We start from the raw sequence: 23252 nt of genomic DNA on the forward strand, positions 1-23252 counted from the left end.
AGGACACTTCAGTTGGCAAACATACACGTAACTCTCTTCTTACTCAAGTTAGAGGTTGCTTCCTTTAGGAATTTCTTCCCGACCCTCTCCCCCATGCTCCCACTGTTGGATCTGTGCCCTTCTCCCATTCACATGACTCTCATCAGATTGTATTGAAATGGTTTATGAGCCCCCTGCCTCCTCCACCACTCTGTGAACTCCTTTAAGGCAAGAACTATTTATTTGCCTTTGTCACTTCAACCCAAGCACCTAGTAGACCTTCATTGCTGCTGCTGCTGCTGTTAAGTCACTTCAGTCGTGTCCAACTCTGTGAGACCCCATAGACGGCAGCCCACCAGGCTCCCCCATCCCTGGGGATTCTCCAAGCAAGAACACTGGAGTGGGTTGCCATTTCCTTCTCCAATGCATGAAAGTGAAAAAATAAAGTGAAGTCGCTCAGTCGTGTCTGACTCCTAGCAACCCCATGGACTGCAGCCCACCAGGCCCCTCTGTCCATGGGATTTTCCAGGCAACAGTACTGGAGTGGGTTGCCATTGTGTTCTTAAATGGATCACTCATTCAACTGATGGTTCATGGAGTCAAAGAGATCACAAATTCAGATCATGGTAGCTTCTCAGCCTTGCTAAGCAACTCAATCATGGGAGATGCAAAATAAATCCCATAGACTTTTCCATCACACTTGGCTGTTGTGATCCCCTAAACATCTTAAGGACTAGTGAAAAAAATGTCAGAGATGCCACAACAATGTAATGGATATTTGCCCCTCTGTCTTCACCCAGAGGATGTTCTGTCAAATGAACCTACAAATTTCTGTATCTACAAAACAGAAACAGATTCACAGACATGGAGACTTGGGGTTGCCAAGGGGGAGGTCGGGAGGGAGAGGGATGGATTGGGAGTTTGCAGTTGGTAGATACATTTAGAATTAATGTAAACAACAAGGTCCTAATCTGTAGCTGGGGAACTGTATTCAATATCCTATGATAAATGATAATGGAAAAGAATGTTTTTTAGAAAAGAATATTAAAAAGGGTATCCTTTGTTGTTTCTGAGTCACTTCACAATAGTTTTGGGCCATAGGAAGAGACGTATAGAAATTTGTGCTTTGGCTTGCTTTAAGGTCCAAGTGACTTTGAAACAGACTTCTTCTTGATCCTTATACCTAGAGGTCCCTCAACCATTTAAGGGCACAGAAACTTTCTATTAACATCTGAATTATTTTTCAGTTCTGATTGCAGTCTCTCAGTCATGTCTGATTCTTTGTGACCCCATGAACTACAACACACCAGGCTTCCCTGTCTTTTACTATTTCCTGGAGTTTGCTCAAACTCATGTCTCATCACTATCTTATCTTAGTCAATGATGATATCCCCCTTCTCCTGCCCATAATCTTTCCCAGCATTAGGGTCTTTTCTAATGAGTCAGCTCTTCACTTCAGATGGCCAAAGTATTGGTGCTTCAGCTTCAGCATCAGTCCTTCCAATGAATATTCAGGGTTGATTTTCTTTAGGATTGACTGGTTTGATTTCCATGCTGTCCAAGGGACTCTCAAGAGCCTTCTCCAGCATCAGAGTTCAAAAGCATCAATTCTTCAGCACTCAACCTTTTTTATGGTCCAACTCTCACATCCATACATGACTACTACCAGAAAAACCATAGCTTTGACTATATGGACCTTTGTTGGCAAAGTAATGTCTCTGCTTTTTAACATGCTGCCTAGGTTGGTCATAGCTTTTCTTCCAAGGAGCAAGTGTCTTTTAAGTTCATGGCTGCAGTCACTGTCCCCTAAAAAAATAAAATCTGTCACTGTTTTCACTTTTTCCTATTCTAGTTGCCATGAGATGATGAGACTGGATGCCACAATCTTAGTTTTTTGGATGCTGAATTAATTTTTCTCAAACGAACACTTTGCTTCGAAATCCAGTATAGTGATCTTTCAGGAAAGGTGTACTGGATGAAGGTCATTACCAACCTGACTCTTGTTTTATCTCTTAGCCAAATTAATAGACATAAATAGGTATCTGTATGTATTCTCAGGCCAAGTAAACCACCCTTGCAGAACTGGAAAAGTTTATTTTCTAGATACTTGATAATAGGATACTGTTTCTAAGGGAGCATATATGCCTAACTGTAGATATATCAACTGAGTCTCCCTTTGAGTCATAATTACTTGCAAAAAGAGATGAAATCAAACTTAGAATGTGAGCTGTTTCAGCTCCATTAAGTTGCACATCCAGTTAATAAGAACAATAAGCTGATAGCTTTAAATGGGCATCAGTTTGTGACAACTTTGTCAAAATTCCAGCACCATTCAAATCTCCTTTTTGTTTTAAGGACACCATTTTCACAAGGGAGATCTGCAGAGCACTGATTGTCATTTTTGCAATTCAAACATGGGTTTGTTTATCTTTTGGCTGAGAGAGAAACAGGCCAGTAGCCAGTATCCTGAAATTGGAAGTGTACCCCATGCTGTCCAGCAGATAGTAGACACTTAGTGACAACTTGTTGAAAGAATAAAAACATTTTCAGTCAAGAGGAAGTTATTTTCCTGAAATTAAAATTTAATGCAGGCAACCACACAGGACTAACTTCTAAAGTAAACACATGTATACTATGCTCTGTGATTGGCTCTATTACTGTTTAAATCATTTTCTTTCTCGCCTGAGACTCAGCTGAATAGCCTGTTTTGAGAGTTAAGCAAACAGACTTCCCTTTCTGGCAGTTTGGGAAAAACTAAAAATGCTCCTTCTATAAAACTACAGAGAATAAGGCCAGAAAAATACACAGCAGACAAAAATGACTGAGAAACTTCAACTTAAAGATAACAATAAGCTGGTAATATTAGACAGCTCCTCAGGGTTTTACATGTTTTTGTAACCAAAACCTTAGGTTCTTAAATCATAAGTAATGGATAGGACCTTGAGCCTTTTTGAGGAAAGGGCGATTGAACTGAGGCTTCTGAATTAAGGGAGATTCCAGAATCTGTAAAAAGTAACAACAACAAAATGCCATCCAAAAAAACAAAGACTGTTTATTTTGGCCTAAACTTCAGGTGGAAAAAATAATTATCTGTCTCAAAAATGTATAATCATGAGCCTATCCCATTGTCTGGAGACGTTTGAGCCTAAAAGCTAACAACGACAAAAAGTCCTGCCAGCCTGGAAATCTCCTTAGCAAAGGAAGTAAAAACTACTCTGGAGGTTGTACAAGATTCCCACTGGAAAGTTCCATTTAAGATGAACTGACAATCCAAAATTTGGATTGTCAGTTATAAATAGACAAGGAAATCATGTTGAAAATCAAGTTACTCAACACATGGTAGAAGAACTACAAATAATAAAATTGTCAGAGACAAGAAACAAGTATGCATATAATAAAGACATATAAACATTATATAAACCCACTCCAGTATTCTTGCCTGGGAAATGCCATGGACAGAGGAGCCTGGTGGGTTACAATCTGTGGAGTCGCAAAGAGTCCGACATGAATGAAGTGACTAAGCATACATTACTTAAGTTTAATAAAGACTTGCCAGAAACAGAGCATCAAAGATGTGAAAAATATGAAAAAGAAATTTAAAAATATGGAAGACAGAATTAGAAGGTCCAACATAGTTATGAGTTCCAGAAAAAGAATGCAGAAAAGATAATATTCAAAGATATGTCTTTGAAAGTGAAAAGTGAAAGTGAAGTTGCTCAGTCGGGTCCTACTCTTTGCAACCCTATGGACTGTAGCCTACCAGGTTCCTCCATCCACGGGATTTTCCAGGCAAGGATACTGGAGTGGGTTGCCATTTCCTTCTCCAGGAGATCTTCCCAAATCAGGGATTGAAGCCGGGTCTCTTGCATTGTAGGCAGATGCTTTACCGTCTGAGCCACCAAGGAAGCCTATAATGTCTTTAGTTTTCCCAAATATTGATAATAACCTGATCCCTTAATTTCAGGAAGCTAAACAACCCCATACAGGGATTAATAAAAATTCCCAGCATAGTAAATTTCATCCAGTAAGTTATGTTGACTAATCTTTCTGTTATTTCTTGCTTCTGTTTCAAATTGATGGATGTAAGCCTGGTTTTTGAAAACATCTTTTATCTACACATTTAAGATAAAATGCTTCATTGTTAAGTACTGAGAGTATAAAAATATTATCTTCAAAAACCCACGCAAATTCTATTTCTTACCAGAGTGCCAAACACAAAAATCACCTAATGATTATTTGTAATGTTAGTGAATAAGACATAGACCTGGAGATAAAATATGTCCTCCAGCTTCTAACATCAATGCAATACAACCATTTAAGAAGACCACACTTAGGATGACTTTCTGAGGAAATGTAAATAAAATCAATGATAATAAACAATGCAGAAATAAAAAGTAATCTATGCTGGAATAATTGCTTATTTATATGGAAAAATCTAATAAAATTAGATCTGTATCACACATAATTTACAAAATTCAACTCCAGAGTAATTAAAAGCTAAATGGAAGAAAAAAACTTCTAAACACTGTGGGAAAAATTTGGAAACTAACTTTATGATCCCAGGGTATGTAAAATGTTATTAAATAGAATCTTAAAAACAATAATTAACAAATGATTTGCTAATTAAAGGATAACATTTAAAAATACAAAGCCATGGGCTGGGAGAAAAAATATTAGTGACCAAATATTATAAAGAGCTCCATTAGATCACTCTCATAATCACTAAGAAGATAAACAACCTTAAAAAAATGAGCAAAAGGGGAATTCCCTGGTGACCTAGTGGTTAGGATTCTGGGCTTTCATGAATGCCCAAGGTTCAATTCTTGGTCAGGGAACTAAGATCCTGCAAGGTGAGCCATATTGCCAAAAAAAGAAAAAGCAAAAAGATAAACTGACATAATTCTCAGAACAGGAAACCAGAATGGGTGATAAACATATAAAAGATGCTCCACTTCAGTAGCAATCAGGGAAATGCTGATTAAAACAATGAAAAATTCTGATGATAAGAGCGAGAATGTGGAGCAACAGAAATGACGTTCAGGCAAACTGTCAATTGGCACAGAGTTGAGAGAACCATTTGGCCAGAGCTGGTCTTGGTAAAGATGTGTATTCCCTAGGACCCCGCCATTCTACTCCCTCCTGTGTATTCCTGAAGAGATTCTTACATAAGAGATGGAGAAATGTTTTGTTTTTTTTTTTAATGTTTAATATAGAATTCATTGACACTGAGAAGAGTTTGAAACAACTGCTCAAGGGAAAAGAGCTGGAAAAAGTAATTTGGACTATTCGCCTAATAAAATTAAAGGCATGCCTCTGGAAAAGGAAATGGCAATCCACTCCAGTATTATCACCTGGAAAATCCCATGGACAGAGAAGCCGGAGCTACAGTCCATGGGGTTGCAAAGAGCCGGACATGACTTAGTGATTAAACAACAACAACAAAAGATTATTTTCTTTGAAATCCTAATTCTATAATTACAATCACTATACCGTAACTAAACCTGCTGTCTTGCTTTCTGCTGGCAGGTTGATATACCATTACTGCTCTCATCAGTGGTATTTCTGATGCTATTTTTCTTAAGTGGCATATTGAAACAAATATGGGGTCAAGATTCCCCAGTGTAATGCTTTTGGGCAAATATTTGGTCAGATCTTTGTTTTGGGTGCTAGGTGACAAGGAATGTAGGCAAAATCTCTTTCAACAACCAATCAGCAATTCCATTGTGTGAGTTGGTTAAAAAATGTTGGCGGTGGGGGGGGTGAGGGGGGGTGGGGAGCGGGACTTCCCTGGTGGTCCAGTGGCTAAGACCCCTTATTCCCAATGCAAGGGGCCCCAGTCTGATCCCTGGTCAGGGAACCAGATCCCACATGCCGCATCTAAGAGTTCGCATGGGGCAACTAAGACACAGCACAGCCATATAAATAAATATTTTATATGAGCCCATCAGAAACCTGGAACAAATAATAGATTATATTTGAAAAAAGAGATGCCCAAAATTTTTAAGGCTATATTTGTATCATAAAAGGATAAAAACGGGGGAGGGTGCAGGGGGATGATAGGGTTTCATGGGGACTTCAGTTGTGTTTGAGCTCTTAAGCCAGGTGATCTGGATGTGGAGTGCGCATTATACCATCATCTCTGCTTCTTATGCTTCTCTGGTGCCTCAGTGGTAAAGAATCTACCTGCTAATGCAGGAGACACAGGTTCAATCCCTAGGTCGGGAAGAGCCCCTGAAGAAGGAGATGGTAACCCATCTTGCTTGGGAAATACCATCGACAGAGAAGCCTGTTGGGCTACAGTCCATGGGGTTGCAGAAGAGTCAGACATGACTTAGCAACTAAACAACTATGCTTCTTATAGGTCTACAACATATCATAATTTTGAGAAATAATTAAAAATAGGGACTTCCCTGGAAGTCCAGTGGTTAAGACTTTGCCTTCCAATGAAGGAAATGGTAGTTCAATCCCTGGTCAGGGAGCTAAGACTCCACATGCCTTACACCAAAAATCCAAAACATAAAACAGAAGCAATATTGTAACAAATTCAATACAGCCTTTAAAAATGGTCCACATTAAAAAAAAAAAAAAACCTAAAAGAAAGAAAGAACTCAAAATAGATGCAAATTCCTGCACTCTGAGATGAAACTTGTGAAACAATTTCTGTTTCATGCTAAGGAGTGGGCTGATGTGTATTCCTGGGCCTTCTGAAGCTCTAGGAAAAGGACAAGAAGACACCTCTGCCATGGCCTGGGTTAGTGGTAAAGGAAGCTTTACCAGCTTTACAACATTTTATATGCTTTACAGAATATTTTAGATGTTAGTATCCCTAGTAAAGTTCCCTGACATCATTTGAGCCTAAGAAAAACAGGGAAAGGATATTAACTGCATTGTCATTCAGTCACTAAGTCATGTCCGACTCTTTGAGACCCCATGGACTACAGCACACCAGGCTTCCCTGTCCTTCACTATGTCCTGGAGTTTGCTCAAACTCACGTCCATTGAATCGGTGATGCTATCCAACCATTTCATCCTCTGTCACCCCTTCTCTTGCTCTCAATCTTTCCCAGCATCAGGGTCTTTTCCAATGAGTCAGCTCTTCCCATCAGGTGGCCAAAATACTGGTGCTTCAGCTTCATCATCAGTCCTTCCAATGAATATTCAGGGCTGACTTCCTTCAGGATTGACTGGTTTGATCTCCTTGCTGTCCAAGGGACTCAAGAGTCTTCTCCAGCACCACAGTTCAAAGGCCTCACTTCTTCAGTGCTCAACCTTCTTTAGAGTCCAACTGTCACATCTTCACATGACAACTGGAAAAACCAGAGCTTTGACTATATGGACCATTGTTGGCAAAGTAATGTCTCTGCTTAATATGCTGTCTAGGTTTGTCATAGCTTTTCTTCCAAGGAGCAAGCATCTTTTAATTTCATGGCTTGCAGTTACCATCTGCAGTGATTTTGGAGCCCAAGAAAATAAAGTCTGTCACTGTTTCCATTGTTTCCCCGACTATTTGCCATAAAGTGATGGGACTGGATGCCATGATCTTCGTTTTTTGAATGTTGAGTTTTAAGCCAGCTTTTTCACTCTCCTCTTTGACCCCCATCAAGAGGCTCTTTAGGTCCTCTTCACTTTCTACCATTAGAGTGGTATCATCTGCATATCTGAGGTTGTTGATATTTCTCCTGGCATTATGAAAATTGTTTATTTTATGCACTTTGATAGCACTTAAATCTCTCAGCCCCCAAAACAGAATGATAAAATGGAAATAGAACACTTTAGACCAAGTTGTTCAAGTACCTATAAGCTTCTCTCTCAAACAGGCAAACCACATTTTCACTTAAAATATTTATCGAACACACTATGCAATTTATTTATGTATATAGTTATTTCCTCTCTTCATCTCAAAAAGCATTTGAAACAGTTAAACCTTTATTACACATAAAATGAAGTCAGATACTTGGAGTAATTCAAAGTATAAGTATTAGAATTAGACAATCCCTATATACAAGAAGCTTGCAAAATAATTTATGAAACCTTTGATCCAAATCTTACAAGTACATGTTCTCCATATACAGACTATCATTACATTTAAACAGCAAGTACTAGCAATACACAGGGAGCAAATCCCATCAGTGTCAGACAAAATATCTACTTTGCCCTAGACTTTTCTAGTCACTGATGAAATTGGGATTAACCTTTTTTGCTGGTCATTTAGCAATCCCTAAAACACATAAAAAATCCAATTTTGCAATCTCACAGCAATTTCATAGTCCCATATCAAGTAATTTTCTTTGTATGCCCTCTCTCCACAGTTGCTAACTGCCTAGAACAATGTTATCATGATCATGTTTGGAAAATGATCCAATTTGGAAAATGATCCAATTCAAAGTATTATGGGACAACTGTTCCATTAGCAATTGCCAACAATAGAAAGATCCTACACAGTACTTCTTGAAAACAGTCTCACCCTGGTCAGATGAATCCTGCATAGGCTGGAATTAAAACCTTTCACTCCCATGAAGTTTTGTGAGCCCAGGAAATTTTCTAATGGACTGGTTTGAACATTGAAAGCCTTGAGGAAATAATAATAGCAAAGCCTGCTTCAAGTAATGTGACGGTGGGGCAGGGGAATGTCAGACTAGAGGAACCAAGAGAGACCAAGGGGAACTCAGCTGTCATAGTGGCTTCTGAGTCACTAGATCCAGTCTCTTTGAGATTGCTGTGAGTAGAGGGGTTTCTGTCTAATTGATTTTGTAATTGGTACATAAGAAATACATGAGCAAGCCCTGGAGCTAGTCACCTTCTTTGTGACTAGGATCACATCTCTCAAATATGATGTCATACCTCAAAGGAGTTCGAGGTCCACCTGGCACCCTCATTTTACAAAAGAAGGAAATAGAGTCTTGGGGAGGCCAAGCAATTTTCCCTGTTATAGTAAAATCATAAAACAAGTAGCAAGCCTGATGATGGCAATTACAGACTGTTCCCCAACATGGTACGATGTGTCTATTGGAAGAGTCTCACCTGCATGCTGAAGTAGCCACGTGACAGATGCCCAAACAGGAAACAGCAACCATGACAGCATTTCTAAATATACATCCAGAGGAGGCTTTGTGATTCTTTGATCAGAGGGGAGTGTTAGGAAAAGTATCTGTCCATACATACTTAAACAGTCAAATAATGTGCTTTCCCCACATTACAGATATGAGAGCATGGAAAAGAAGAAGCACCTTTTCTACTTGTAGCTGGACCCTGAGTCTTTGAAAGTGGCAACTCTCAAAGGTTGCCGAAGTAGAGGGTGTGCCCCAAGATGACTGCAGTCAGAAAGCAAAAATGCAGTTCCCATAAAGGGAATTCAGGCAAACTGCCCCTGCTTCTTCTAGATATCAACTGGGAGACACTGTCCCAACAAGATCCCACCCTCAACCCCATCCCTGAGCAAAGAGGGTGGATCTCAGGTGTGGCCTCCTGGGCAGTGTCTTCTGCTCCAGTGCTATTCAGTCTCCCTGTTCACTGGCAAACTTATCTAGTTAGAAACCCCTCAACCTTATCGGTCACTCATTGCTGACAACTTGAAGGAAAATGACTTATCCCATCTTCCCTTCTTGCTCATATATGTCATACTGCATAGTTCTAAGTCTTTACACACATTCATATTTCCTCCTCATAACAGCTCTGTAAGGTGAGTACTACTATTATCCCCATTTTACAGATGAGCAAACTGAGACACAGAATGGTGATGGTAATATAAATTACTACTACTAATTTACCTGTTTGGTGTGTAACTCAAAGCTATGTTCTAACATTTGGGATGTCTTTCAGGAGACTTAAGAGGAGAAGGTTAGTGCCACAATTGACCTATAAAAGCCTATATATAAAATCTATAATCTTGTGTGGATGGCTCTTAAATTTTACTTACACGCAGGGCTGACTCTGGGGGAAGTTTGAGGGTCTGTCTACTCCAGGGTCCTCTTACTGCTAAAGAATAAGAGTATGGCTTCACATCATCTTCATATTTACCCTCAGGAAGAACTCCTAGCAGTTTTGAAAACTTAGCTTGGGTATGCTTCAGACAAAATAAACATCCACACATCATTTTAAAAACATTTTTCAGTTCATAGAAATAGGGTGCTATCAGTCATATCATTTTCCTTGTGACACTAATTAAGATCTTTTAATATTCTGCCGGGTCCTAAAAATAATTTGAGCCACGCTTGTTTCATGTTTAACATATTGTTCATTCTCTTGGCTCTACCTGTTAAATATTTGGGAGCTCAGTAATAAATCAACTTAGTCAGGCTGCAGAAAAAAATCTATGGTCATTTACAAGTGATCTCTATTTCAACTTCAAAAATCAAAAGATAAAATAATTTCATAGCAGAAATGAAACAACATTTTACACTATGTTTTATGGAATGGACTGACCCACATGAATCAATAGCTTAATATTTAATTTCTTTTGTAATTTCTCTAAGCACTTCAAAGACTCAAATGTAATAGAGTTGATTTCCTTAGGGTTAAGTGTTAAGAACGTAAGCTCATCAGCTCTCAAACTCAAACTGATGCTTTTAACATCACCTTCACCACCCCACGTATCACACGAACACAAGCAAAAGAGAAGCAGCCCAATCCAGCTCAATATATGACAGAAAAACCGGTTCTTATGTAAGAGTCAATGCACACCTCACCCAGTTACATAATTAAGTATATTTGGCAGGAGAAGCCTGACAAGACTGGAATACCCTGCTTGTTTCCAAGTGTTCCAACAGAAGTAGGGATGGGAAAAACACCAAGAAGTGCCAGTTTGAGATACTCAAAAACCTTTATGTCTGCATAAACAAATCATCCATTTGCATGAGTGCTGTCTTAATTTAGGCTGGTATGACAAAATACTATAGACTGGGTGTCTGAAACAACAGACATCTTATTTTCTCAGAGTTCTGGAAGCTGGAAGTCTAAGATCAGAGTGCAGATGGCTGCTTTCCCGTTGTGTGCTCAGGAGGCCTTTTTGGGGTGCATGCACATAGAGAAAGAGGTTTCTCTCTCTTTTCTTATTTAGATTAGGTTATGAAGGTCCTGATTACCTCCTAAAAAGCCCCATTTCCAAATACCATCACACTGGGAGTTGAGGCTTCAACATATGAACCTGGATGGGACACAAAGGTTCAGTCCATTAACAGGTGACTATTTTAGGGAAAGCTTTAAAGAGACATCATTCTCTTGCCTTTTTCCTTTTAAAATCCTTTTTTTTTGTTCAAATTTTTTTTTCACTTACTACGTCTCTTTCCTTTTCATCTGCTGTTAGGAGGTCGTATTCCCACAACCAAAACGCTGAAGGTTTTCTTTTCAGACAGCAAATCTCATTGGTCTTTTTTCAGCCTTCATCCCACTGAGTCCCTTTGTAGGATAGAACACTACTCCTGCCTTCCCTTCTCAAGCTTCTTCATCCACAGATATACTCTAGGGAGTTCCCTGGTAGTGCGGTGAGTGGCTAAGACTCCATGCTCCCAATGCAGAGGGCCCAGGTTCAATCCCTGGTCAGGGAACTAGACCCTGTCCGCCACAACTGAAGATCTCACATGCCACAAAGAAGACTGAAAAGCCTTCATGCCGCAACTAAGACCCAGTGCAGCCAAATAAAGAAAAAGGAAATAAATATTGCTAAAAGGAGTCTAGAAATAGACCAACAGGGATTCACATTTGGGCCTTAGACAATGACAAGTTACTTAACCTTTCCAAGTCTCAGGTGCCTGCCTAATCTATTAAAAATAAAAAAACTTTTCCCCACCCTCAGTAGACTTGTGTGGGTTAAATGAAAGAAGGTGATATATGCATCTGTCACTAGGTCATCAATAAGTGTTTGGTTTCCCTTCACTCTGCAGCCTCATTCTTTCTCCCGAGTGATGCCCCATCATTTCTATTTGCCCTTAGTACACTTCCACCTGGACTTGCAGCTCAACTTGAATAAACCCATGTAACAAACTCCTGTACTCCTGCCTACTCCCCAGGTGATTTGGAGCTAATGGCATCAGCCCTCTTCCCATCATCTGGAGCAGAACTCCAAAGGCCATGGCATTAAGTTAAATTCCAAAGGATATGACGTTAAATTAAATCCCAAAAGTCATGAAATTAAATGAATATATAAGACCACAGGTCTTAGGACTGGACCATCCATGAAGGGTCCCTGTCTGTGTCTATTAGTCACAGAAACATTCTAGTATCTAGGCAAGACCTATGAAGTCCGTCCCTCTGAATGTTCACATCAGTATGTTCTCCAAATGGGGTCGTCAGGCATGAGAATCACCTAAAAACTTGTTAGAAAGGTAAATTCTTGGCCCCTCCCCAAACCTACTGAAACTTGAGGGGACCCAATATTCTCCAAGCAATCAGGATGCAAGCAAAAACTTGGAGATCTAGTGGTATAAGCAACCTGCCATCTTGGGCCTTAGGAGAAGAAAAATATTTAAATATTAGTGTACATAAAATTTAAATATGAGCATGCATTTAATTCAATTAGTATAAAAGAATTTATAAAACAGAAGTCATCCTGCCATCTTTTATTCCATTATAAAAAGTTCAGACATAATCTTGGTGCTGTAAAAGCCAAAATATTCTCAATTCAGATCCTCAAATGCAAACACTTAGAAAAAGTACTTAGCTTAATTCTGTGAGAAGAGTATCTTTAAGAAACAAAAGATAACTTACTGAACAGATTTCCACTTGAATCTGTTATACAACAATAAAATAAAACTAGCTTTAGGAATGGAAAAGCTGACTTTATTTTTTATGTTCACTGGAAACCTCTCCTCCCTGTGGTCTAAGTAGAATGTGATACACAGGATCGGTAATATGTCAGAGGCCAGGATGCACAGAGAGAAAACTTAGCTATTTAAATATACTGTATTAATTATTGTTTTCAAAGAGATTAGGTTAAAGTAATTGGTACATAAAATTGCCTTTTGAGACCCAGGAAATCTCATATCTACTTTCCACTATAGAACAAGAAAGGAAACATTAGCAAGATAGATTGAAATTGAAGAGCTGCAAGTTCCTTCACAAAAGATCAGACAAAAAGCACTAAAGCAACATCATCGTGGAAGGCAATATGGAAATATTGTTGGGGGTGGGGGGTCTATCATAAAAAAAAGGAAAAAAACTGTGAATGGCAGTCAACAATGAAGAGATTCAGAACAATTAAATCAAAGATAGACATGGCTACTTATTATTTATGAAGACTTGTTTTCTCAAAGGATTATTATCTAGCTAAAAATTAAACACCTAGAAAAGACTTTACCTTTTAAAGGTCATTCAGTTATTGCCACACAAAGGATTATAAACATGTAGTGCAAGTAAATTAAGTTCTGTCAACTCTGAAAAAGTAATGCCAATTGTCTACTATAATTTACTTATTTGATGTTATTGCTGAATTTAAGCTACTGGCCAGAGACGGAAACTATTTCAAAGACATTTACTTTCCGGCTATCTTGGCTCTGTCTGCTCTTTTTAGTTGTATTTATTAGTCATTTAATTTTTGTCTCAAGTATCACATGGGCCCTTTATTTCCCCACAATTCAGCAGGAAGTAGGCTATAACTTCCATTAGTCTCACTGTAGTTTTGCCAATACTGAGAAGGAAGCACCACAAGAAGAATAACTCAGAGTTTCTCCTGCTCATGCCTAGGTTATTTTCTTGGTCACTAATAAGGCTGATTTGCTTCTAACCTCCTCCATGTTTCCAGAGCTGTTACTTCATTGGAAATGTCTTGGAATCTTGTTCCTCAGAATTTAGACTAAAGGAACATCTGGTGTTAAAATGAGAAATGCCTATTACTTTGTCTCAGCTTGCCTTTCAAGTTTCAGGCTCCAGGGTTGATCAGTCCTAAGATGACAGACAGGAAGGACATCTGTTTCTCTCAGGAAAAGACGTAACTGCAACAAGATATAGGATTTGGCCATATGGTCCTTTAAAATAAAATCAACCAGTTATCAATCACCAACCAATGGTCTGATGAGTCTATTAGCACAGTGGATGCACCATCCATTATCCAGTACAGGTCAGACTGCAAATCTCAGTTCAGTTTATTTTCAATCTCTCCTCATCAAGGATTCAAAAATTACCTGTTTTCAATCTTACATAACATTCTACTATTTGCATGTTTAAAAGAGTCTGAGAGAATGTATAACAAATTTTTAGTAGTTGTTCATCTGGCTGGTGGCTTACAGGTATCTTTTGTTTCTTTTATAAAAAAATTTTATTGGAGTATAGTTGATTTACAATGTTGTGTTAGTTTCAGGTATACAGCAGAGTGAATTAGTTACACATATAGTCACTCTTTCTTTTTAGATTCTTTTCCCATATTGACCATTACAGAGTATTGTAAGGTACAGAGCTCCCTGTGCTATACAGAGAGTTCTTATTAGTTATCTATTTGTATATAGTAGTGTGTATATGGGGAGAAGGCAATGGCACCCCACTCCAGTACTCTTGCCTGGAAAGTCCCATGGACGGAGGAGCCTGGTGGGCTGCAGTCCATGGGGTCGCCAAGAGTCGGACACAACTGAGCAACTTCACTTTCACTTTTCACTTTCATGCATTGAAGAAGGAAATGGCAACCCACTCCAGTGTTCTTGCCTAGAGAATCCCTGGGACAGGGGAGCCTGGTGGGGTTGCACAGAGTCAGACACAACTGAAGCGACTTAGCAGCAGCAGCAGTGTGTATATGAAGAGGGAAGCAGAGGATGAGGTGGTTAAATAGCATCACTAACTCAATGGACATGAATTTGAGCAAACTCCAGGAAATAATGGAGAACAGGGGAGTCTGGCATGCTGCAGTCCATGGGGTCACAAAGAGTCAGACAAAACTTAGCAACTGAACAACAAGTGTGTATATGTCAGTCCCAATTTCTAATTTACCCCTCCCCCCTTATAGCCTGATAATCAAAAATTTGTTTTTTACATCTGTGACTCTACTTATGTTTTATAAATAAGCTTATGCTTATTATTTTTAAATATCTGTATCTTCTAACCTTTTTATAATAAATACTCATTTTGGGTGTAATAAAAATTTTTAAGGAAAAAAATATCAAAAAGAAAAAAATTATTCTCTTGGCTTTGTATGCTCTGCAGAGGATTGATGCTGGAATTAAGAAAAACTGGTTAATAAGGCACCTGAACTAGAAAGGGGAGATGAAAAGATGTTTAAGTGGCAAAATTGACAGGAATCAATGACATATTTGGGTATATAAATAGTAGTGAACACTGAAGTACTCATAGGAAATATCTCTAATTTCCTAAAAATATGGTCAAATAATCTCTTTTGAAGAAAGTAGCTTTACCTTCTTACTTAACAAGTAAGACTAATTGAAAATTTAAATTATAAGTAATCACTTGAGACATCAATAATAGACATTTAAACAGCCAAAGAACTATGTAACATTATGATGTGGCAAGTAATCCCAGGATAATTAATGTGAGCAGGATGCAGATAAATATTTGCAAATGGATTAACAAGAGATCACCAATTAGAAAGTACACAATTATGCAGCATAAAAAATAATCAAGATTTTTGGACATAGGACTCATACTTTATGGAATATGAAAAAATTAATAAAATATGCTGGAGGAAAAATAATTCAAGGACATAAGTGTTCATGATTGGTTTCTTAGGCATTCACTCAATTTCTCTGATTGGCAGACTGCATTGCAAGAAAAAATCCGGAAGCTATATTTCTCTTAAGAAATAATAAATTTCAACATAAAAACATTATTTATGTAGAAAAATATGCAGGATTTCTTTTTAAGAAAATAAAGCATTCTAATAGTAAACATTGGGCTTCCAGGTGGCTCAATGGGTAAAGAATCCACCTGCAATACAGCAGACACAGGAGACAATGGTTTGATCCCTGAGTTGAGAAGATCCCCTGCAGAAGGAAATGGCAAATCACTCTAGTATTCTTGCCTGGGAAATCCCACTGACAGATGAGCCTGGAGAGCTACAGTCCATAGGGTTGCAAAGAGTTGGACTCAACTGAGCATGCACAGAAAGAACAGTAAACATTGTTATTTTAGCTAAAAGTACAATAGGTGAATCCAAGATACTTAATTATTTTATCTCCCTCAGGCTCATACCAATTTTCTTTCCTACTCTTCAATAAGACTGATATAGATGACACCAGATTTATGATTAGAATTACACAAAAGGACTTAATTGATTTCACTAATAACACTTGGAAGGAAAGTTATGACCAACCTAGACAGCATATTCAAAAGCAGAGACATTACTTTGTCAACAAAGGTTCGTCTAGGCAAGGCTATGGTTTTTCCAGTGGTCATGTATGGATGTGAGAGTTGGACTGTCAAGAAAGCTGAGTGCTGAAGAATTGATGCTTTTGAACTGTGGTATGGGAGAAGACTCTTGAGAGTCCCTTGGACTGCAAGGAGATCCAACCAGTCCATCCTAAAGGAAATCAGTCCTGGGTGTTCATTGGAAGGACTGATGCTGAAGCTGAAACTCCAATACTTTGGGCACCTGATGGGAAGAACTGACTCACTGGGAAAGACTCTGATGCTGGGAAGGATTGAGGGCAGGAGGAGAAGGGGACAACAGAGGATGAGATGGTTGGATGGCATCACCGACTCAATGGACATGGGTTTGGGTGGACTCCAGGAGTTGGTGATGGACAGGGAGGCCTGGCATGCTGCGGTTCATGGGGTCGCAAAGAATTGGACACGACTGAGCGACTCAACTGAACTGAATAACACTATAGGAAAATGACTAAAGGATTGATCAAGAATCCTCATATCCTGGCTCAGTTAGTCCCCTCCTGTAATTACAAGTCATACAGTTCCTTAAAGCAGTGAAAGTACTGGGCCAGGACCCAGACCCCTAAACAAATGAAGACATACAAGATTAGAGATTGAAACCTCAGAAATCAGCCATATAGAAATACCAAAAAACACTTGGTTCCAGGTCCCAATACAATATTGTTGCTGTTTCTGAAGATGTTTTTCATATTATAGCTTTTACTAAGATTCAAAAGCAAGTATTCAAGGGGGAAAAACAATATAGGGGTAGGCGCAAACTATTATGCACTAAGAAGTGCAAACTATTATGTATAAACTAAGCTACAAGGATATATTGTACAACATAGGGAATATAGCCAATGTTTTATAAAAACTAAATGAAATGGAGTATGACTTTTTAATTAATAATTTATTTATTTCACTGCACAGGCTCTTTATTGCTGTGCATGAGCTTTCTCTAGTTGCAGTGAGCCAGGGCTAATCTTCGTTGTGGTGTGAATGGTTCTCACTGCAGTGGTTTCTCTTGTTTCGAAGTACAGACTCTAGAACACCGGCTCAGTAGCTGTAGTGCATGGCTTAGTGGCCCTGTGGCAAGTGGGATCTTCCTGGACCAGGGATCGAATCCATGTCCCCTGCATTGGCAGGCAGATTCTTAACTACTGGACCACCAGGAAAGTCCTGGAGTATAACTTTTTAAAGTTGTTAATTGGGATTTCCCTGGTGGTCCAGTGGTTAATAATATACTTTGCAAAGCAGGGAACGTGGGTCCAATCCCTGGTCGGGGAACTAAGATCCCACTGCCATGGACCAACTAAGCTACATCTACTGAGCCTCTGCATTCTGGAGCCCACATGGCACAACTGGAGAATCTGTACACAGCAACAAAGGATTCTGAATGCCAAGACCCGATGCAGCCAAATAAATAAATATAAAAAATTAAAAATTGTTAATCACTGTATTGTATACCTGCAACATATATAATATTGTACATCAATCATACTTCAATTTTTAAAACTTTTTTTAAAAAGAAAGTATTCAGTGAAAATTAAAATTCAGAGATGGAAAAATAAGTGATAGTAGAGGGTATTTAAGTCAAGCAGGCATGTGAGAGCAAAAAGGCACGTAAATGCCAAGGATATTTATTTCATTGCTACCAGTTTCTAACAAAATATTGAGAGAGAAAGAGACTTGGCAGGACTTGACAGATTAAATAAGATTAGATATGTATGTTTTTCTTTGTGTTTTAAGCTTTAAAGCAAAAATGAAAAATGGCCTAAGAGCCAAATTCCATCACAAAAATCAAGAGTTGTTCTAAAGGGAAGACATCACTAAAAGACCTTTTGGAAATCAAGGTCGGGTGTGCATCACCTCTGGATGGTACAGGAGAACGAATCCTGCACTGCTAGAACTTTATAATAGCTTTTCTGACTCTGAGATCCCTCCTCTGTCATCTTCTCATTGGCTGATTCTATTCACTCCACAAGAGATTTATTATGTCCAAAGATCTTCTTGCTACCACTCCTGTGGCCAGAAGAACCCCAGCATCTTATTGCCTCCAGGTACACTTGACATAATACTCCCATCTCTACCACCCATTTCTGGACTCAACACATGAAACTACCTAGATAGAAGGCTTTGGTCTTTCATTCGTTCTCTACTTCTATTACATTTTTTAATAGACCTCATTTCTCAGAGTAGTTTTAGGTTCATAGAAAAATTAAGCAGCAGCTACAGAGGTTTTCCATACATCTGCTGCCCCCACACATGCCTACCCTCCCCCACTATCAGCTTCCACACCTGCACAGAACGTGGGTTACAATCAATGAATCTACATCGACACGTCATCATCACCCAAAGTTCATTTTACATTTTTTTTTACATTAGGGTCCACTCTTGATGTTGTACATTCTATAGATTTCGACAAATGTATAATGACATCTACCCACCATTGTAGGATCGTCCAGAATAGCTTCACGTCTCTAACTTTTATTAATTCTTAACTTAAAAAAAAAAAACTACCAATCAAATCTAACCTGGATAATAATAAAAACAAGTGCTTAGGCTACAACCAAATGAAACGAAGATGATTAAACAATATAAAATTTAAAATGTCTTCACTGACAATATAAAATTATTCTTTGTAAGTAATATAATGATGTAGATGGTTTACAAGGCTTTATCTAAAGTTCAGCTACCAGCAAATTACTTATAGCAGAGAGCTGACTACACATTGTCTAGAATTAAAAAAAAAAAAAAAAAAAAAAAAAAACGGAAGAACCACAGGGGAAAATAAAAAAGTACAAATCAGAAAGTTTCATAAATTCTAAAGGCATGGCCTCCCCAAAACAGTCACATCACACCAACGTCCACTGGAATTTCGTGAATTAGCAAGCACTTCATTGAAAGAACACTTTCCTTGTGTAGCCTACATCACAGATAGAGGCCTCAAATATGCTTTTGACCATTTAAGTCGCTATTTCCTGATCCCTGAACCTGGGATGTTTCTCGATTTCCCAGACCCTTGCTCTTCCAGTGCTTCTCTGTTATCATTCTCTCACCTGGGATGCCCAACTCACCAGGGACGAAAACCCTACCCACCACTGAAGGCTAATTTCCATTGTCACCTCCTGCCTGAGCTTCAAATTCATCATCGGTAGCTGGGTTAATAGCATTTCCCTTTTAAGATGTGTGTTGAGGGACTTCCCTGGAGGTCCAGTGGTTTAGAATCTGCCTTCCAATGTAGAGGCCTCAGGTTCGATTCCCAGTTGAGAAACTAAGGTCCCACATGGCATGGGGTGCGGCCATAAAAGGAACAAAACTCCAAGCTGACATCAAAATATAATCATTTAAAACACACACATACACACACACATGTGTTGAAGCATTACAAAAATAAAGCACATCCCTGTTGCCTAACAGGGAAGTCATTCATAAATGGTGGATATTTGTGTTAATCTTCTAAACTTCCTATCTATATATGATCATGACATGTTTTTCTTTGCTTATATTTATTTCTGTAAATAGATATTTCCCTCTACCATTAGATTATAAGTTTCTTGAGGCCAGAAACTGCTCTGTTCATTTTGGTATCCCATGAAAACACAGCCAAGTTTAAGCAAAAAGTAAATGCATAAACATGGCTCTCAGGAACTGAGTCAGAATATCAATTCTAACTGAAGCACAGAGAAGTGAATTTAACCAGGACAGAGAATGTGCCAATTGCATATTAATCTAGTCTAAACCCAGTGCCTTGTTCGTACTAAGAGTAATTTCCTGCAAGGTTCTGATAGTCTCAATTTTACAACACAGGACTAAACATAGTTACTGATGTAAGGAGAATGAACTCCAGAAACACTCGCAAAGAATGGAAGATCAAGTTGTAAAATGCATGAACCATTTTAAATTCCCTTTCTCACTCACATAAGTGATGTAGCTGAAGTCCATTTATAACAGTCTGTAAAGCTGCAATTGTGCAGAGGAAAGAGGCTCAGACTTAGAATCTGACGGCTTAAATTTCAGTCTCAACTCTGTCATTATTTGTTTTACAAGTTGGTAGAGATGACAGTCTCTCTCAAAGTCAAAGTTTTCTCATTTCCAATATGGGAATAAACATTAGCAATTAAAAGATTATGATGAGAATGAAATGAGATGATACAAGAGAATATCCCAAAGTCATCTCTGATTGATTCCTTAGCATCACAAACAGTTGGGATAGTTGTCTGAGCTTACCCTGCCTGTGGGCCTCCCCTGGTGGCTCAGTGGTAAAGGATCCACCTGCCAATGCAGGAGATGAGAGTTCAATTTCTGGGTCGGGAAGATCCGCTAGAAAAGGAAATAGCTACCCACTCCAGTATCCTACCTGGGAAATCTCATGGACAGAGGTGCCTGGCGAGCTACAGTCCATAGCGTCACAAAAGAGCCAGATACGACTTACCAACTAAACAACAACCATCAATATGTACAACCAAAGAAATGAGGCTAGCTTGGAGTAAAGAGTTCTAGAAGAAGATACAGCAGATATGACCTACCTTTTTGGGACTGCAGCATCAAACCAGGAAATCACTAGTGTTTCACCATTCAGAACACCCTTAAGCAAAAATAGACACACACCTCTGAACCATGTCATTATGTTAATGACTGGCAGCCAAAAAACATTTTGCTTGCATCAATTTTGCCTGAAAACCAGGTCTCTGATTGCATATCTTGATCTGGGAGAAACTGGCTATCGTTGAATACACTTTGATGGTCCAAAGGTCTTGATCTTGGCAGTTTCAATGCCAGTTTTGTGAGCGAAGAAATGAACCAGAAACCATTCTGCCAGTTAGCACTAAAACAGGGTCCCTGAGTAACCACAGGACTTCCTTCTTGGCCAAACCGAGAAAATAATTGTTATGTATAATATTAATATTCACAAAGCAAAGTTTTCTGTTGATTTAGATGGTTACGAATCAGTAGTGTCATTATGTTTTACCCATATGGGTGTAGGGGTGTGTGTGTGTGTGTGTGTGTGTGTGTGTGTGTGTAGTATTCAATAATTTTGATAATTCTTTGGACCCACCCAGGTGAGAAAATATCAAATTTGAGGCCTAAGTGTTTCCTAGAAAGAATATTAGAGATCATATACCTTATTTGTATTTTAACTTGCTCATTTAATATTTCTAAGGTAATAGTCTCATTAAAAAAATCCAAACAATAACAAAAAGTCTCTTTTGTTCCTCTTGGCCGCCACCCAGTTCCACTTTCCTCTCCTGAGATAGCCAATGTTAACTAGTTGATACATATCCTTCCACTCCTCTTCTGTACAAATACATAAATATATGCAACTGTAACATTATGTTGTTTAAAATAAATACATGATTTCACAATGTAAAAAAATAAAAATAAAAATTCCCAGATATTATTAACATTTATTCTCACCTAGATACATATATCTTTATTTAATTTAAATATTCCCGTAAGTGAAACAATATGATGTCTGAGACTTGCCTTATAACATAGATGCGGTAGAAGACAAGGCAACAGACAAAGCAATATTGGCTATGTGTTGATGACTGTCAAAGCTGGAGGATGGGTATATGAGGGTTCGCTGTACAATTCTTCTATTTTGGCAGCACCATGAAGCATGTGGGATCTTAGTTCACTGACCAAGGATGGAACCCATGCCCTCTGTATTGGGAATGTGAATTCTTACCTACTGGAAAACCTGCAAGTTCTTTATCCCTACAATTCTTTAACCCATGAAATTTCCCATAATTAAAAAATGTAATTCTTCACTTTGCTTATTTACTATTAATATTTAATTTTACTTACAATAAGTTTTGTACAGTGGAGAGTGCAGACTCTTGAATCCTAGAATTTGGGTTCCAGTCCTATTTCTCTATCTGCAAAACAAGGGTGATTGTTTTAATTACTACCACATAAAAGTTGTTGACAAACTGGATGAGAAAATTCCCTTAAACCAGATAGCACACACAGGGTCCGAAGTCTAGTAAGAGTTTAATATATTACATTATGGAACCACATAAAGACAAACCAATGTACTTAATTATAGGAATTCTTTCCATTTAGCTCTTGGGGTTAATAAATGCTCTTAAACAGGATGACACCAAATTAAACCCTGCTTGAAAGTATTCAAGAGGTATACGTAAACTTACCCCAAAACTTAGCTAGCTTCCATTAAACTGACATTTTCAGCGCCAGTTTCCCCAAATTTTGTAAAAATTTCTACTTAAAGGTCCACCTAGTATTTAAGGATTTTTCTCATCACTATTTGTTGTCAAACTGTTGCTATCAGTTCAGTTCAGTCGCTCAGTCGTGTCCAACTCTTTGCGACCCACGGACCGCAAGCACGACAGGCCTGCCTGTCCTATGGCTGTAAGTGGTGTTATAATTCATTAACAGTGTCTAAGACAGGGTTGCCCTTATATGAACAGAGAAAAGTGCCCTTTTAAAACCTATCTAAGCAATGTAGAAAAACTGAGTTAAAGAAAGGAAAAAATGATCCCAATCTCTCTACTCAGAAAAAAAAAAGGCTTTTCACATTTAAAAACTCAATCTTTTCTTTCATATCACCAAATACTGTATGTAGTTTTGATTGTATTTGACAAACCAAGAACCCTAACCATAAAGTACCATGTGTATAGTTTGTTAAGTTGTTTCAGTCATATCCAACTCTTTACAACCCTATGGACTATAGCTCGCCAGGCTCCTCTGTCCATGGAATTCTCCAGGCAATAATACTAGAGTGGGTTGCCATGCCTCCTCCAGGGATCAAACCCACATCTCCTGTGTGTCTCCTGCATTGGCAGGTGGTTTCTTTACCACTAGCACCACCTGGGAAGCCCATAAAGTACTGTATATTTACTCAAATGAAGTAAATATCTTTCTGTTTCAATTGGTGGTACTTCAATACATTTTAAGCTGGATTTAGAAAAGGCAGAGGAACCAAAGATCAAATTGCCAACATCCGTTGG

At 38.5% G+C, this 23252-nt stretch overlaps 1 long non-coding RNA gene across 1 annotated transcript in view; it reads right to left on the minus strand.

The window, feature by feature from the left end:
- The window catches only part of LOC102397734, a 133496-nt gene that overhangs the window by 100102 nt on the left and 10142 nt on the right, over positions 1-23252 (minus strand). The window contains exons 4-5 of the long non-coding RNA XR_006544631.2: positions 22090-22160; positions 20808-20866 (exon numbers count right to left, since the gene is read on the minus strand). This is a non-coding gene — a long non-coding RNA (uncharacterized LOC102397734). The remainder of the gene's footprint in view (positions 1-20807; positions 20867-22089; positions 22161-23252) is intronic.

The sequence above is a fragment of the Bubalus bubalis genome, chromosome 14 (genome assembly GCF_019923935.1).
Source record: "Bubalus bubalis isolate 160015118507 breed Murrah chromosome 14, NDDB_SH_1, whole genome shotgun sequence".
Lineage (NCBI taxonomy): Eukaryota > Metazoa > Chordata > Mammalia > Artiodactyla > Bovidae > Bubalus > Bubalus bubalis.